Below are 18,121 nucleotides of genomic sequence, written 5' to 3'. Positions count from 1 at the left end.
TGGGGCTGGAGTATACAACCCCAAAGATTTTTAAATTGCCCATGAGTTCTTCAAGCCATGGAGCTCAGAGTTAGTTTGCTCTACAAACAGCAAAGACCCTTCAAAGAGCAGTTCCTGTAAAGTTGGTTGAACCTCTTGTGGAAGCCACAAGGATTGCAGACAAGAGATTGTATGTATGGCCACTACAGAAGCCACAGATTTAGCCACTAAATCTACTACATTGAGCACAGCCTGAAGCAAAGATTTTGCCACAGATTTTCCCTTCATCAACTAACAAGAAGAACTCTTGCATAGCATCCTCCAGCAACAGGCCTCTAAACATTAAAATGGAGCCATACACATTAAAATCATACTGGCCCAAAAGAGCTTGCTGGTTAGCAATCCTGTTTATTCTACTGTTAGCCTCCAGTAGAATAATTTTTTCTACGAAACAGATCTAGTTTTTTTTTTATTTGGGGGTCACCCTGTGTTCTCGTTGTCATTCCCATTCATTGGCCTCTGACACTGGGATGAAGCATAATATTTACATTTGACACTTTTTGAGGGAGGGATTAAAGACAAAGGGATCTGCCAGAGAGGCTCAATGGGGTCTATAACTGCCTTGTTAACAAGTAAGATCACTCTTGGAGGATTTTCTGTGGCCAAAATATCAACAAGATGGTGTGAGGATGCTTTAACATCCTCCACCTGGGTTCCCAGGCTTAAGGCCACTGTTTTTAGCAACTCTTGGTGGGCCTTATAGTCATCTGGGGGAGGTAAAATCCGCCCTGAGAGACAGTCTCATTAGGAGAGGAGGAAGAAGAGGCCAGCACAGGCTGCGGTGGCTCCTCTTCCACTAGTTGTCCAACAGGATCCTCCTGAACTACCTCTTGCTGCCCAGTCCTGGGCTCAGAAGCAGGTGGTGCCTGGTGAGTAGGTGCCCCACGTCTTTCTGAGGACACAGAATAGGAACAAATCATGTATAGGTTAGAAACTGGGGAGAAACCTCACAGTTCCAAAAAGGCCACTGGACAGGCGGTGGGCCCTAGAGTCCCCCTGGCCACCCACTCTATGGTGCTCCTGCTAAAGGTTCCATAGCAGGGTAGTCATGCCTTGGTGGAGCAGCTCTGAGGCTGGGAAACATAGGAGCCAATCTCTGATTCAGAGGACTGTGACTCCTCCTCATCTCATCAAGGAGGAGCTGCTTATGAAGGTGTTGGAGACTAAAGCTGAGTTCGAGAAAGATGCAGTGCAGCCAACGTTACAGGCTTCCCCTTCAATGGTACCAACAGATGTTCAGTTTGAGGCCACAGAAGCTAACACGGCACCAAGTGGTACACCAGTGTTGCTGGCGCCTCTCTATCTGCTGGTTACGAAAGCACCACTGGGAATACCGGCACCAAAAGGCTCAGCAGATCTCTCACTGCTGCAAACGTCTCTGGCGTGGTTGGTACCAAGATGGTATCAGGATGGCACAGTGCCACAGATGTGGAAGGCACTCCCTCAGGACCCAGTCTTGATGGTACCTACCTCAGTGCTGTAGTCAACAGTGATGACTTCTGTGGTGCCAATGAAGAGGAGTGCTTAGGTTTCAGCTGCACTCTACTCTTATTCCCATGCCAAGAAGACTTCAGTGCCTCAAACCTTCCTCTCTCGTCAATCTGCTTAGAGGTCTTATGGCTCTCTTCTTGGGCACTGGGGACAGTGAGTGGTGCTGGGACTCAAGCAACACAGGAGGCAAACACCTAACCGATGCCAAGGCACCTGGTGCTGAGTCTGACTGTCCAGGTTCCGACGGAGGTTTCAGGGCTGCCTCTGTGAGCAAAACTTTTAGCCTAGCTTCACTGTCTTTCCTTGTCCAACGCTTAAGGTCTATAGATCAGGCAATGATCCTGAATATGAGCTTCCCTTAAACACTTCAAGCAACTTGAGTGTGGCTTGCTCACAGGCATTAGCCTGGCACAAGAGATGCAGGGCTTGAAGCCCAGTGACCAAGGCATCCCTCAGTACCAAGTAATGGAAAAAGCCCCAAATTTTTTGGGAAAAATACCCAAAAATACCCAATTCTTGGGTATTAAAGAAGAAAACTTACACTATCTACAGTGTTAACTAAGTACTAACACCATAAATCTAGAAATCTACCATTAATTTACAATGAACACATTGAAAGGATTTGCTAAGGCAAGCCAAGCAATTCCAACAACCACGGGGCAGTAAGAAAGAACTGAGGAGGCTTGAGGGTGACTTGGCCTTTTATACAGGCCTGCAGCAACAGAGGGTGCTCAAGCCACCCCTGCGGGTACCACTGAGGGAAAAATTTTCAATGACTCTCTGTGGAACTCACACACACTCAAAGTGGAATCCACGTGCAATCACTCAAAGAGAACAGCAGTCTCTCTTATGTGTGTTATTTTGGGGTGTGGCTGCCCAATAGCACCCCTTGCTGGCCAAGTGTTGTACTTCCAGCACTCCCTGCCTCAGTTTCCCTCCCTGAGGTGGGTCTTCTTGACTTTACACATGTTGTTCAGTTCTGGAGAAATGACTTAACCCTCCAGCTAAGTCAAAAAACAGAACACTGTCCTGAAAAACACAAAAATTTCTTCTGTCTTTTGGGTCTTCTCTCAAACCCCCTTTGGGCCCTATTATGAGCCCTTTGTTGGGTTACCTTGGAGAGTCTCTTTCTCCAATCTGGGACAGCGTGCTGAGCTAGGTTGGTTCCCTTTCCCCTGCAGACCCTAGCTCAGGGCCTTTCATGGGCACCTACCTACCTACCTACCTACTCCCTCCCTCACTGTGGTTCCAATGAACAGACTGCTCTTTCTGAACACTCTTAAGACCCAGGTGTCTACTGAGCTAATTAACTGCCATCTAGGTAATTGCTAACTACTCACAAATGACTTCGGGTTGGCTCATTCTCCTTAGCAAAGCCTGCCACACGTTGGCAGGTCCCTAGCTCCCTGAAGGGGCCAGCCCCTCTAACATGGTTATTTTGAAGTTTATTCCTCTTACTTCATATTACTGTAATTTAAGAAGAGTTTTATTCAATCGTGCTTCCAACGGTTGGAAGAAATTATCCCCAATATCAATATCCTACTTCCCAATAACTAAAATATTTTGCCTATTCCAAGCATTATCCTAAATAACTTTAAAACTTAGTAAAATAAGCAAAATTTCTCTATATAAACTCCTAATATTGTCTATTATCACATTCACAATTAAAAGTAGCAATTCCTTTATATAACATTCCTACATACAGTAGTGTGTAAATGTGCATTTCCATAGTGACTCATATTAATACTTAAGCATTATTCCTAAAACTAGTAAAAATACTTAATTATAAACAGAAAAGATTATAATAAATTTAGCTATATGTATTCAGGCAAAGTGTATGTTTTGTTACATGAAAGGAACTCAAAGTTGTCTCCTTAAAAATTAACTAAAAGACTATAAATACCTTGGGTCTCAATAATTCCTTCTTTTGTTCAGGCTGCTAAAACATTGGTCATTTACTTTTCTTAATTTTATGAATTAGGGATTGTTGTGCAATTACTTCTGTAGTTAATTTACTCCTTTGCATATTTTTAAGAGGTGCATTAGTGGTTGTGTTGGAACCATAATGTCCAGTTTGTCCGAAGATAAGAAATTTTCCCATAACAGCTTTGGAGATATTTATTTTAGAGACACTCAGGTTTATGGAGAAGCTTTACTGGAGAAGCTTTAATTTATAGCTTTGTTATGTGGGATCTTGATCAGTTAGCAAGGAGGTATTGCCTGAACTGACATGGAGAAATCAAATTATAGCATCATTTGAGTTGGTTTCTGTTTTACTTATCAGGAGATGAATTGAAACATCTGTTTGATAGCAAGTATATTTTGAGACCTTTTGGCATGCTACATTTTGTTTCCAACTTTATTCATGTTTTAGTTTAATAAAGGCTTATTCAAAGTATTAAATAGAAATCTAAATGAAAAAGAGGCAAAAATGAAGAAGTTGCTCTTTTAGAGTCTGAAATATGTGGGAGATATTAACAGGCCTTTGTTTATTTCTTCCCTTGCAACCATAAATTTCCTCTTGAAGGCAACAAGACAGTATTCATATAGTTAGAAAGGTCTGTTAGTGAAGGATACAGGCAAAAGGATAATCAAATAATTTAAAGCATCTAAGGAATCAACTGAAAGTAACTTGGCCTAAAAATCAGGCCTTTGTAAGGTTTTAATGAAAGAATACATGATGCAAGTATGGATTATTTCATTGTATATCTTATAACTTTAAGTAAAAGAACATCAGAATTGTGTATTCAGGGACCAAAATTAGCTCTTTAGGCACCACAAAAGAAAGGACTGTTATGCTCATTTTTTCCAATGAGGAACTGACACACAGAGAGATTAAGGCCCCAATTCAGCAAGGTATGTAAGCACTTGCCCAACTTTAAGCATGTATGTGCACACTGCTGGGAGAAGAGGAGTTTGATATTTCAGTCTAAAAGAGGTTGGTTCACATCTAACAGTCACTTGGCTTGCTGCAGAAGGAAAAAGGCCTTTCTGGCCAATGTCCCTATCTCGCTTCTGGGAGCAGTGTAGAGCCCAGGTCAGCTTCTGGGCAGCCTGGTAGTCAGCCCCTTAGAGCTCCCTCTTATTCTGCCATCCTCCTCAGTGACAGCAAGCAGAGCTTCATGCCCCCTATAGCTTCCTGATGTTACCAGAACCTCTCACATCAGATAGACTTTGAACTTTATTGATGGCCTCAGTGATTGGGTCTTTATATGTTTCGGTTATATTTATACAACCACATACATTCTTAATATTGATAGTTGCACTGTTTGGGCTAAACTCTGCTTTCTAATGCATGCATGAGACTCTCATTGACTTCTGTGAGAGCTACCTGTAGGTAACAACTCAGGCACAATTTGGCCTAGGATGTGACACATTTGATAAATATATTCTCTTCAGCACAACATTAATCTGTGGATCTGACTCTGCAAACTATTACCTGAAGAGTCCCATTGGAGTCCATAGGACTACTGACATAAAAATGAGAGAAAAGGAGTACTTGTGGCACCTTAGAGACTAACCAATTTATTTGAGCATAAGCTTTCATGAGCTACAGCTCACTTCATCGGATGCATCCACAAGTACTCCTTTTCTTTTTGCGAATACAGACTAACACGGCCGCTACCCTGAAACCTGTCAAAAATGAGAGAGGATCTGCACTACAGGCTCCTATATCTTTATAGTGCACTTGCACATCACTTTCTTCTCAGACTAGCCTTGAGAGATCACCCTCTCTTTTGCACGAACATAAAGCTAAATAATTTCCTCTGGGCCTCAGGAGGTACTAGAGCCAGCAAGAGGAGGGAGAGAGAGCACATATGATAGATCAGCACTCTTATACCTCATTTGCTTTTTCTTTTCTTAAAAAGAGTATTCGGCTGCCATTCAGCATGACAGAGAAGCAGCAAAAATGGGTTTCTTTGGTTCTTGGATCTCACATCTCCTGGCTGGGATGATGAGGAGAGGTCTTACTTAACTATTATTTTGTAGTGTGCAATCATCAAATTTTAGAATATAACCTACAGAAAATGAGCCAAGTATTGTAGTGTTTAAAAATTCCTAGTGATCCCCTCTTCTAGGCTTCTCAAAACATCCTCTCTACTCTGTGTCTATCTTACTTAGACTGTAAGCCAAGCATATTGTTGGGGCTTATCAAATAATGAATATTATTATTTATGGATCTGACAACATAAGGTAATTGTCACACATTTACAAATTTTAATACCCTTTTAAGAAGCATGACAGAGTTTAAAAGAAGCATAAGTGTTTTGGTTTTAGAAACTGATGGCTAAACATCATGTGTCAGTACAAAAGGGAAACAAGACCAGTTGAGAAACACGTTTCATAACAGTAATAGAGAAAATGTTCTTCCAGATGAGATTTGACCACAAAGCAGATGTCACATGTTGTGCAGACCACTAATGAAACAAAAAAACTATTTTAAAACAGTGGTAATCTGACACTAAATCAAGCAAACCCAAATTTTGTGTGCAGAGTTTTAAATGTAGTCAGTCATCTACCATTAATGACATCAAGTAGACTTTACATAATTTTGCATTCAAAACTGCGCCCACATTTCTGTCAACAACATATTGATATAAAATAGGAGGCAGGATTAACTCTAAATTTCTTTGCTTTGGGAGGATATTAAAGCTATACAAAATGTCATTATAATATAGTGATTGCATTTAACAGTCACGTAATTTGTAACATATCTCTTATGAGAAAGAAGAGTGATTGTATTTTTTCCATGACAAGATACCTTTCTACGTACTGTAACTGCAATAATGTTTTGTAATACTCTTATTTGGCCAAATCTTGAAGTCCTATACGTAGGGCCCAATTCCTCAATCATAATATTCATTTGTGTAAGGAATAAGGGTTGCAGGATCAGTTTCTTAATTCTAATTCAAATATAATTCCCATTGACTTGAAGTAATAAATGACTAAGTACTGAACAAGAACATCAGGATTTGGCCCATTATGAATATTCTCATTCAGATTTGGTTGCGTTGTTGACACAAGATGTACCACGTTCATATGAGTAAGAAAAAAAGGGGCAACTGCTGCTTCTCACTGTTCATAACTGCCTAGCTGTCTTCCTAGCTCTTACTAGAGTTATGCAAATAACTAAGGTTTGGTTTGGTGGCCAAAATTAAAAAAAAATTAAAAATCATTTCAGGTTGATGCAAAATGGTTTTTTTTTTTGTGAAATGACAAAGTTGAACAAATCTAGTTTTGAGTTGAATGAAATGTTTCTTTTGACCTGAAGTTAAAATTTCAAGCACCTGACAAAAAACCCCCAAAACAACGGATTGCTTCCTACCGCTGGTCCATTCACAAGAAAATATATAAACCAAAAGTCTCCCACTGATTTTGTGCTTTTAAAGAGCACTAACATTTTAACAGCAAAAAATGTTAAATATCAAAGTAATAGATGAACATTCCTTTAAAAGGCAATTTCACTAAATAGCATTGGTATTAATCTTTCTGAACTTTAATTATACCCTTTTGACATATTATCCCTATCTGACCTTTTCTCCAGAAATCCAGTGTGTAACTGTAAGAGAGATATGCAAACTCAGCCATGGAAACCAGCACCGATGCATCATTCTACTGCAACAAAACAAATGGGCATAAGGACACAGTGTTGTAGAAAATCACTGTTTTCTAGAATGTCAGCCAGGTTCTAGCCATTGTTCAAGGATTTTCTACCAGCTGCTTTGCCTGACACTTCTGTACTTGCCCACTCCACATCATATAAAGTTTTAATGAACTGTCTAAGGATGCAAACTTTAAGATATTGCTGAAGAACTAAACTTTTTGAACTAGAAATGTCCCAGCAACATTTAAAAGCAATTAGTAATGGCATCCCTTAATCGAAGAACCTGGACCTCAGTTGAAAATAGTAAAGGCTGGCAGTTCCAAGATTAAAAAAGTAATGATTCTGCCATTAAGCCACATTTACACCAGTCAATGCCTCAAAGTGTCCAGATTTTTTTAGATCCACTGTGACAGTGCCCCCCATAAGGCTTTATGGAAATATGCTTATGAATGTATATATATGACACAACTAGAACACGTTTTATGCTACATATGCCATGTAACATATCTATGTAAAGGTTATGATCTACTGAATCGATTAATGCTATGTGTGTGCATGTATCATTTTTTGTATTCGAAGTTATGAATATTGGCTGCATACTTGTTTGATTCTAAATAGGTTTTAGTGAAGCAGTTGGTCAGCTTCCTGAGAAAAGACTCTTCTCAGTAAGTGCCCAATCAAGAAGCCCTTAAGCCAACAATGAATTTGGAGATGCCAATCCACATCTGGGTTTTCCCAGGAATGTGGCTTGGCTGGTAAGGAACTCAGTCATGCATGGACATGTGACTTGCCCAGCTAACTCCAAAACTCCATTTTGTAGCTGGACTTTGCATAGGAGAGAGGAGGGGGTTTCCACCCACAGGAGAAAGTCTATTTAAAGCCCTGGGAGACCCCTCCATTTGGTCTTCAGCTGGCTAAAGAGAGAGCCTCTCCACCCCCAAGGATACCTGAAAGAAACTGGAACAAAGGACAGTAACTACAGGGGGTGTGAGTGATTGTTGGACCCAGACTAGAAGGAGACTAGTCTGTAAAAGAAAGCTTACTGGAACTGGTGAGGTTTTTATCTGTATTCAGTTTTATTACCATACTAGACATAGACTTGCGTGTTTTATTTTATTTTGCTTGGTAATTCACTTTGTTCTGTCTGTTACTACTTGGAACCACTTAAATCCTACTTTCTGTATTTAATAAAATCACTTTTTACTTATTAATTAACCCAGAGTATGTATTAATGCCTGGCCAGGGCGGGGGGGGGGGGGGCAAACAGCTGTGCATATCTCTCTGTCAGTGTAAAAGAGGGCAAACAATTTATGAGTTTACCCTGTATAAGTTTTATACAGGGTAAAACAAATTTATTTAGGGTTTGGACCCCATTGGGAGTTGGGCATAGAATCATAGAATATCAGGGTTGGAAGGGACCTCAGGAGGTCATCTAGTCCAACCCCCTGCTCAAAGCAGGACCGATCCCCAACTAAATCATCCCTGCCAGGGCTTCGTCAAGCCTGACCTTAAAAACTTCAAAGGAAGGAGATTCCACCACCTCCCTAGGTAACGCATTCCAGTGCTTCACCTCCTAGTGAAAAAGTTTTTCCTAATGTCCAATCTAAACCTCCCCCACTGCAACTTGAGACCATTACTCCTTGTTCTGTCATCTGCTACTACTGAGAACAGTCTAGATCCATCCTCTTTGGAACCCCCTTTCAGGTAGTTGAAAGCAGCTATCAAATCGCCCCTCATTCTTCTCTTCCGCAGACTAAACAATCCCAGTTCCCTCAGCCTCCCCTCATAAGTCATGTGTTCCAGTCCCTAATCATTTTTGTGGCCTTCCGTTGGATGTTTTCCAATTTTTCCACATCCTTCTTGTAATGTGGGGCCCAAAACTGGACACAGTACTCCAGATGAGGCCTCACCAATGTCGAATAGAGGGGAACGATCACGTCCCTCGATCTGCTGGCAATGCCCATACTTATACAGCCCAAAATGCCATTGGTCTTCTTGGCAACAAGGGCACACTGTTGACTCATATCCAGCTTCTTGTCCACTGTAACCCGTAGGTCCTTTTCTCCAGAACTGCTGCCTAGCCATTCAGTCCCTAGTCTGTAGCGGTGCATGGGATTCTTCCTTCCTAAGTACAGGACTCTGCACTTGTCCTTGTTGAACCTCATCAGATTTCTTTTGGCCCAATCCTCCAATTTTTCTAGATCCCTCTGTATCCTATCCCTACCCTCCAGTGTATCTACCTCTCCTCCCAGTTTAGTGTCATCTGCAAACTTGCTGACGGTGCAATCCACGCCATCCTCCAGATCATTAATGAAGATATTGAACAAAACAGCCCCAAGGACTGACCCTTGGGGCCACTCCACTTAATACCAGCTGCCAACTAGACATGGAGCCATTGATCACTACCCAATGAGCCCGACAATCTAGCCAGCTTTCTATCCACCTTATAATCCATTCATCCAGCCCATACTCCTTTAACTTGCTGGCAAGAATACTGTGGGAGACCGTGTCAAAAGGCTTTCTAAAGTCAAGGAACAACACTTCCACTGCTTTCCCCTCATCCACAGAGCCAGTTATCTCATCATAGAAGGCAATTAGATTAGTCAGGAATGACTTGCCCTTGGTGAATCCATGCTGACTGTTCTCCTCCACTTTCCTCTGAGTGCTTCAGAATTGATTCCTTGAGGACCTGCTCCATGATTTTTCCAGGGACTGAGGTGAGGCTGACTGGCCTGTAGTTCCCCGGATCTTCCTCGTTCCCTTTTTAAAAGATGGGCACTACATTAGCCTTTTTCCAGTCATCCGGGACCTCCCCCGATCACCATGAGTTTTCAAAGATAATGGCCAATGGCTCTGCAATCACATCCGCCAACTCCTTTAGCACTCTCGGATGCAGTGCATCCGGCCACATGGACTTCTGCTCGTCCAGCTTTTCTAAATAGTCCCAAACCACTTCTTTCTCCACAGAGGGCTGGTCACCTCCTCCCCATGCTGTACTGCCCAGTGCAGCAGTCTGGGAGCTGACCTTGTTTGTGAAGACAGAGGCAAAAAAAGCATTGAATACATTAGCTTTTTCCACATCCTCCGTCACTAGGTTGCCTCCCTCATTTAGTAAGGGGCCCACACTTTCCTTGACTTTCTTCTTGTTGCTAACATACCTGAAGAAACCCTTCTTGTTACTCTTAACATCTCTTGCTAGCTGCAACTCCAGGTGTGATTTGGCCTTCCTGATTTCACACCTGCATGCCCGAGCAATATTTTTTTACTCCTCCCTGGTCATTTGTCCAATCTTCCACTTCTTGTAAGCTTCTTTTTTGTGTTTAAGATCAGCAAGGATTTCACTTTTAAGCCAAGCTCGTCGCCTGCCATATTTACTATTCTTTCTACACATTGGGATGGTTCGTCTCCGTAACCTCAGTAAGGATTCTTTAAAATACAGCCAGCTCTGAGTGTTGAAGTACAGTGTTGAAATACAGACATCTGAGTGTTGAAGACAGGAACACTTCTGTGAGCTGCTTTCAGTCAAGCCTACAGCTGTTAGTGGACATGGTTCAGACCTGAGTCAGGGTTTGCAGCAGGCTAGTGGGCCTGGCTCAAACCAGGCAGGGCACTGAAGTCCTAAGCTGACAGGGCAGGAAAGCAGGAGCAGAAGTAGTCTTGGTACATCAGTTGGCAGCCTCCAAGTGGGTTTCTGTGATCCAACCCATCACACCACTGAATAAGCAGAAGTAGATAATTTGGGTGTGTAAGGCTTAGGAAACTTTTTACAGAGAGACAGTGTGGCCTAGTGAATAGCACTCTGGACTGGGACTTAGGGGATATGCTTTTTTCCCCTGGCTTTGTCATTGGCTTGCTCTGTAACCTGGGCATATCACATCACTGCTCTGTGATTGTTTCCCCAACTTTAAAATGGTGATGATGATACTTCCTCTTTTGTAAAGTGCTTTGAGACCTACAGACAAAAAACTCAGCATAAGCCTGTCATGATCATGATCACAGAGCTAGTGAAAAAATACTCCTGTACAAGATCTGTGATTAATTTATTTTACAGGATAGGTTAGTTGAGTACAAGTTTCCAAAAGATTAATAAATTTTTGCCATCTGCCCTCCCTCTATTCTGAGAACAGAAGAGAATTAAAAATACAAAAGTTTCAGACCACTTTTGGTTAGTGTTGTTCCTTTCATTTTTACTTTTGCTCCATCACCTTTCCCCAAAATTCAGAGGTTTGTCTATGCTTTTATACTGTGTATATTACCATGGTATTTATACATATGAGACAATTAATCACTTTGTGTAGTTGTTTTCTGCAATATTTCTGGATTAAATTTTACTATTCCTAATCACTGTTACTTAGGCCCTGATGCTTTAGTAATGTAAGCTTGTGTGTTATTTTACTCATATGGTTAGTGCCACAGGTAACAATCAGATTACTCAGATGTTTAAAATTAAGTGTTTACGAGAGCTGAACCTTAAATTCCCCAGGGAATGAACTTCCTATATGTTTTTAAAGTATCATTAAAACTTGTGTGCCTTTATAATTTTATTATATGAGCTTTTTTTCTTCTGAATTTCAAAATTCAGTAATACATTTACGGTAATGAAATGCACTGGCCCAAAGTCTGCTCTTCATCAGCAACCCTATGATTATAAGGAGGTTAGACAGGTATACCAGAAAGCAGAATCTTGCTCATTCACTAACATTGCATCCAAAAACACCTGCTTTTTATGGTAACACTATCAATATCTTGCACTTCTATAGCAACTTTTGCCACAAAATCTTGAAGTGCCTTACAAACCTAAATACATATACTGTATTTTTTTAATAGATCGCGTGGGCCAGAGATTGGATCACAGTAAGATCCCTTTGTGCTGTTCTAGTTGAGAGGCTATAAAGCCGTTGTGAAAAGCTAGCTAAGGATTCCCTGAGTATGTACTTCCTTCAAAATCTAAATTTCCCTGATTGCAGTATGGAGAAAATGACAGGTGGCAGCAACCACCAAAGCTCAATTTAACCTGCTGTTGGATCACGGGTCTGTCATGTTGCATTATGTGTTTTAACTGGTGCAGTCATATGTGGTACATCACAATGAGACTCTCAAGCTCAAATAATGAAATATATACAAAAGCCCTTTCTTTACTATTTGAAGCATCCACTGTTTCAGGACCATATTTGTTCACACCCATGATCACAAATGGAATGCAACTATTTGTATCTTTAATGACAATTTGTAGGTCTCACTTTTCATTAGCAAATACAAATATCTAGCATGCATATGTCATCATAGTAACAGTCTGCAAATTTAGGTGCCTAAATTGACTTTAGGCCTCTCTTTCTGAAAATTTGGTCCTGCATTACTGTTGAGGTAACACAGCACAGTATATTACAAAATAACACAAACTGATACAATAATATACTAAAGATGGGAGCATAATATGAATGGTTCTGTAACCCACACACCTCCTGGGTCTGGTGCTCTGTCCCCTATACTAGCACCGAGACCACTAAGAGATTAATGAATCCACTACAGGCTTAGCTAAGAGCCACGTAGCTTTTGGCTCATGCACTAAGCTCTGGAGGTCCCAGGTTTGATCCTCCCCGCTGAGAATCAGGGTCTGTTGGCGTTACAGTTCCTTGATACTAATCATGTTAACTTCAAAAGGAGAGGCAATGACAGCTTTTTAGAACTAACATCTTGGCTGATTCAGTCTGAATACCAACACTTGACATTTTTGGAATTAAAAAGCAGCACCTTTCAGTTACAAAGTAATTCTCATATACATATTATTAAAATAAGCATGGCACTGAGATGAAGTGTTGTGAAATCTATGGGTTTCACCGTACTCAAGAAATGTAACATCCTTTAAATACAATAAAAATACTGCTATTCTCTCAGAACACAAAAATCTTCAGAAAAGCATATTTTTTGTAAACTGAAGATATGTATTTTCTCATTCTCCTAAAGACTTCATTTCTTTGTTCATGTTCAACATCGCATTTAGAAACAAGGACATTGCAAATAGTGTGAAGACACAAAATACCATATCTACTTCCACAGTGATGAAAGTTAACTAGCCACTTTCTGCATGGAACAGTGTTAGCAACTCAGAATGGACACTAGATAAGCATAAATAAATATAAATACCCTATTAGTAATATAGGGAAAATAACTGAGTTGGACTTTGGTTAACCATACAAAAATCTGAATACTTAACCTGAAACAAATGTACTTCATAGCTGGGCCCCAGTCAGCCCAGTCAGTCAATCATATAACTTGTTGAGTAGTATTTGGCAAAATGTTAATTTTGTCAATATTGGATGGATTTTTGGATTGTGAAGCATTCACAAACCAGTCCTGGCTTTGCAAATATGTTTGACATTTGAAAATATTAAATGACCCGTACAGATTAATTGGTAGCACAAGAATGATGGTTTCTTCAAAATATGTGATCCTGGTATTTGAGCTTCAGAACTAGTCCCCTAAATCATATTTGTTTTTCTTTTCCAAGACTGGAAAATGAAAGTTTTGTAAAGTGCAATAATGGATTGAATGCATGCATTCAACAAAATTAAGCAGAAAACTTCCTGAGTTCTTCATCTTTGCAAACTCTAAGCAGCCTTGAATGGGATTCAAATACTAGAGGAACCTTAGTTTCTTTAAATTATTGATAAAATGTAACATTTTTGTTATTCAACCAGCTGTCATTCAGAATCTACATATGCTGGACCAAATTTTGCCTTCAGAACTGTATATACAACTTCCCAAATGTAGATTTCTGAGGACAGAATTTGGCCTATAAACTAAAACAGTCTTCAGAGTTTTGTAGTAGAACCTTCGAAGTGTGATAGACAGGTGGTAAATAGAAATGACAGGAGAAAGATCACAGAAAAGGTATTCTGGACATATTAAAGAAGTTGGTATTAGCAGGGAGGGAGCCTAAGGATACCATTAGAATGACATTCTAAAGATGAGATTTTATATTTTGAATAAGGTGCAGTGGAAAGAAGGGTGAGGGAAAATCTCGTTTTGTGACTCAAAACCTTTTCGCACTTCTCTAGTTCCTCAAAAGAAGTCACTTTCCTCGCAAGCTGAAAGAAAAATTTTAGTCTAACACTCAGAATTAGCAGCTGCAATTAATTACATACTAATTACACAGTATTTTTACTCACATTAGTGTGTATGTGAATTGTGTATAAAATTTTTGTTTTTTATTGATTGTGTAGGTAATAAAAGCTATTCAAAGTGACGTAAAGTCATACCTTTTAGTATTCCTCAGTGGATTAACTCTCTTCTACATTGACTGGTGTCTTAACCAGGGATATTATACCTGCTGACTAGAACTTCAATACTGCAAAGATACAAAAGCTCTTTACAGTAAAATCCAAGACTCTGGTAATTATCATCCAAGTATTTCAATTTTTTTAAAAAAAATATTTTTTGGTTGTTTGGGTTGAGCTTTGAGCAAGAAGATTTTAAAAAAGAGAAATTGAAAAAAATATTTTCAGCAGATATATAAGAGTCTTCAGTGTCTCATCTATTGATTTTCCTCAGATGTTTAAATTCACAGTGTGACTTATATTCCATGAAATAGGGTCACTGACATCTGAAAACGTACAACAAAAAATATACACTGCATATCCCATGGACTGAAACACATAATTGCCTAATGAAAAGGTTATCCACTGTGTTAAATCCATCACTTACAGAATTTTTTTCTTGCTTCTAAGTGAACAAATTTTGCTGTATTTTGAAAGAGAAGCAGCTTTATATTGACTGAAAAAGTTCATGGTAAATATTGTTTGACTATCAGTTTAGAATGTCTATTTTTCTAAAGCAGATTTACATATGATGATTTTGGTACAATGTAGTATTATCCCTGAATTGGCCATTACAGATGCATCTTCTTTTATTGATAAATTAATAGTTCTCATCTACTCAACATATAGTCCATAAACAAAAACCTATTGCTTCAAAGGTTAAGCAATAAAAAGATGTTACTTATATTAATTAGAGACTGGTCAAACGCAGAACCTCAGATCCAAACCCTTTCAAACTGTGTATGCAATTTTATTATCCAGATCCAGATATGATAAATTTTGGTTCCAGGTCAGGAAAGAGTCTACTGCCTGTCTTATATTTAGAGACAGGCAAAAATCTCATGAGAACAGCTACATTCACAAAATTTGACTCAAGATGGCAGAAACCTTGCAAGAACAGCTTATAAAATTTGGGTATCCTGCAGTTCAGACTTGAACCCTCATATGACCTCAAATCAGAAACCAAAATTCAGACTAATTCAGATTCATACCTGAACACGACTACCAAGCCCATCTCTAATGCCAACTAGGATCAGAAAAGAATAAAGTCCAAATCTCTAAAGGAAGACTTTAACTAAATTTAATAATGCCCAACATAAGAGTTAAAAAAGCCCGTAAGTGTCAGACACCTCCCCCTCCACCATAAATCATAACAGTAGCTTAAAAATAATTAAATTTTTAAAATAGTACATTTTGGGTTCTTATTTGCCTTCTGGTTTGAGTCCTTAAAGTTCATATGTTAAAGATTTTCTCCACAATCACAACTTATAGAAATTTACATTTTTAATAAAAGCTGAGATTCTCCTGCTATCACATGACTCCAGGAGCTGGGGCTTTAAGAAAAACACTACATATTGTGAAACTTGCAATAAAATGGTGAGAGTTTGTAATACGGCAACCTGAAGCACAATTTACAGTTTTCTATACAGTAGTTTCTATACTATAATGAAGTTACATAGGTAGATAAGGAATTTATTTCTGCAGATGATGGTGAGACTGGGAATTTTTTGGCTCTCTAAGGTGCTGATCTAGCAAACACTTATTCATTTTCCTTATTTTTAGCACAGAAATGCTCTATTAAATGTGAGTAGATCAATTAAGCACATCCTTAAGAGTTTGCAGGATTGGGGTCTAAACACCATCTCTGACAGGTTAATTTTGAGATCACACACATACACACTCCCCCCTCCCCCCGCTTACTGTTACAAACAAATGAGGGGGAAAAACTGTATCTTCACATGATTTAAATTAAGGCAACTGCAGATTTACTATTAATATACTTTCACATTTATTTTGACTGGAAGATTCATCTGACATTGTAATTATTTTGTTCAGGTTTTTTATAAGTAGTATCAAAATATGCTGTCCAAATAGCATAGGTATCTGATTTTTCCCTCTGATTTCCAATTGGTGTATTATTGAAGCCCCTAGTGAATGTCTTTAGTCATGTGGTCTGTTTTCATTTCAAATGACAGAGGAAAGCTTTTTGTTTTTAAATCTACATTTATCAGAACCCATTCAAAAGCACTTCATTTTCTTGAGTTTTCTTAAGTTCTTTTCCCATGTATTTCAAAGTGTTGTAAAGAAAAAAATATCCAACTTTGTTATAGACATGTAGAAGCCAGCAAAGCCTTAAAGACAAGTCAGGAAAGGGAATCAGTTCATTTTAATGGCTATCTGGAAAAAAAGATTTTATCTTTTACTGTACAGCTTTCAAATAAAAGGTTCAGTCAGTCTTTGTGTTCTGCAAGAATTGTCAAAGAATACTAAACAATGTAATTTCATTAATTTATGTCTTTCTCTAACTCTAGAACAACTATTCAGATGTTAGAGAGACAAGGTGGGTGAGATAATATCTTTTATTGCAGCAACTTCTGTTGGTGAGAGAGAAAAGCTTTCGAGCTGAAGAAGAGCTAGACCAACATGGCTACAACTACACCGTGTACTTTCAGATGTTGACATGTCTATGGTCAGTAAAATGTGATCCCTGCAAGAATAAAACCTGGCAGAGGCATAGTTCAGATTCTGCTTTGTTCTCAGATAAAAATTGAAGTAATAGGAAGTTAAGAATGAGAGTACATACTGGAAACTTAAGGGTCAAAATAATTACAGCAATATTGTAAATAGTAAAACCCACCATTAACACGACCTCTACACATACATTTACCCTCATAAGTCAGTCAAACATTTAAAAATATATACATTGTGAGATGTTGTCATTGTCAACTTTATCTTGACCTTAAAGTTTTTTCTCTAGGAATTTCCTTGATTTTGTTAAACAGTTCTAATATTAAGTTGGGGTGAAAAGGTAAGAGGGAAACAATTCCTCTTTCCTAACATCTTTAAGGGGGAAAGCCATACTCTGCACTCCTCCTATGATCTATAGAACCAGAGACCATTCTCCTACAGCTCTTAGGAGGTGCACAGTTGTAAGACTACTTGAACATCAATCCCATATTAAGCCTTATGTGCCAAGGTAGGAGTCCACCCAAATTCCCACCCTATGGAATTCTTAGATTTATCAGCCTCCTCAGACCTTCATGATCCTTAAGAAGTTCATTCCCCCCACCCATTTCCATGTGCCTTTGGAGGCTCTATTTGCAGGGTGTTCTTATTCTGGAACCTCTTGTCCAATTTGACAGAAAAAAAATTGACCTCATCCCTGGAATAAATCTAGCCATTTTGAAGCTTAAAAAAAAAAGATTTTAGAGGAGGGGAGGAGGGGTAGTTCCCGAATTAGCCTTAGTTATAGAACAAATTTAACTATGGATTGTTGCTGCCACTCCCATATTTTTCACCGAGAAGATTATTTTTCTTTAGAAGTAGGTAGGTAGGTCACATAGTCATAATAAAGTATGGATATAAGTTTAAGCAAATGAATGAATTCAGTGGAGCCACCCACATGCTTAAGGTTATGGCTGTCCTTAAGTACTTCGCTGAATAAGAGCTATAGAGCTTGAGCCCACACCTTTTGAAGTCATTGGGAATGCTTCTATCGATTTCAATGGACTTTGGATCAGACCTATACAGAGCAATTACAATTTCTGATTCCTGTACTTTATTATGAAGAGACACTTGTACCTGTAGCCTTTTAAATGAACACCATTCCCCTGTGCTTAGCAATAACTCTCAGGAAATGGATTTTTAGGTCAGCAGTCTATTGGAATTT

At 39.1% G+C, this 18,121-nt stretch overlaps 1 protein-coding gene across 1 annotated transcript in view; it reads right to left on the bottom strand.

The window, feature by feature from the left end:
• TENM2 (teneurin transmembrane protein 2) overlaps positions 1-18,121 on the bottom strand; it is a 2,093,216-nt gene that overhangs the window by 1,348,205 nt on the left and 726,890 nt on the right. The gene's annotated exons all lie outside the window — the stretch shown is intronic.

The sequence above is a fragment of the Caretta caretta genome, chromosome 8 (assembly GCF_965140235.1).
Source record: "Caretta caretta isolate rCarCar2 chromosome 8, rCarCar1.hap1, whole genome shotgun sequence".
In the NCBI taxonomy this organism is placed as follows: domain Eukaryota; kingdom Metazoa; phylum Chordata; order Testudines; family Cheloniidae; genus Caretta; species Caretta caretta.
This window is presented reverse-complemented; position numbering and strand designations above follow the sequence as displayed.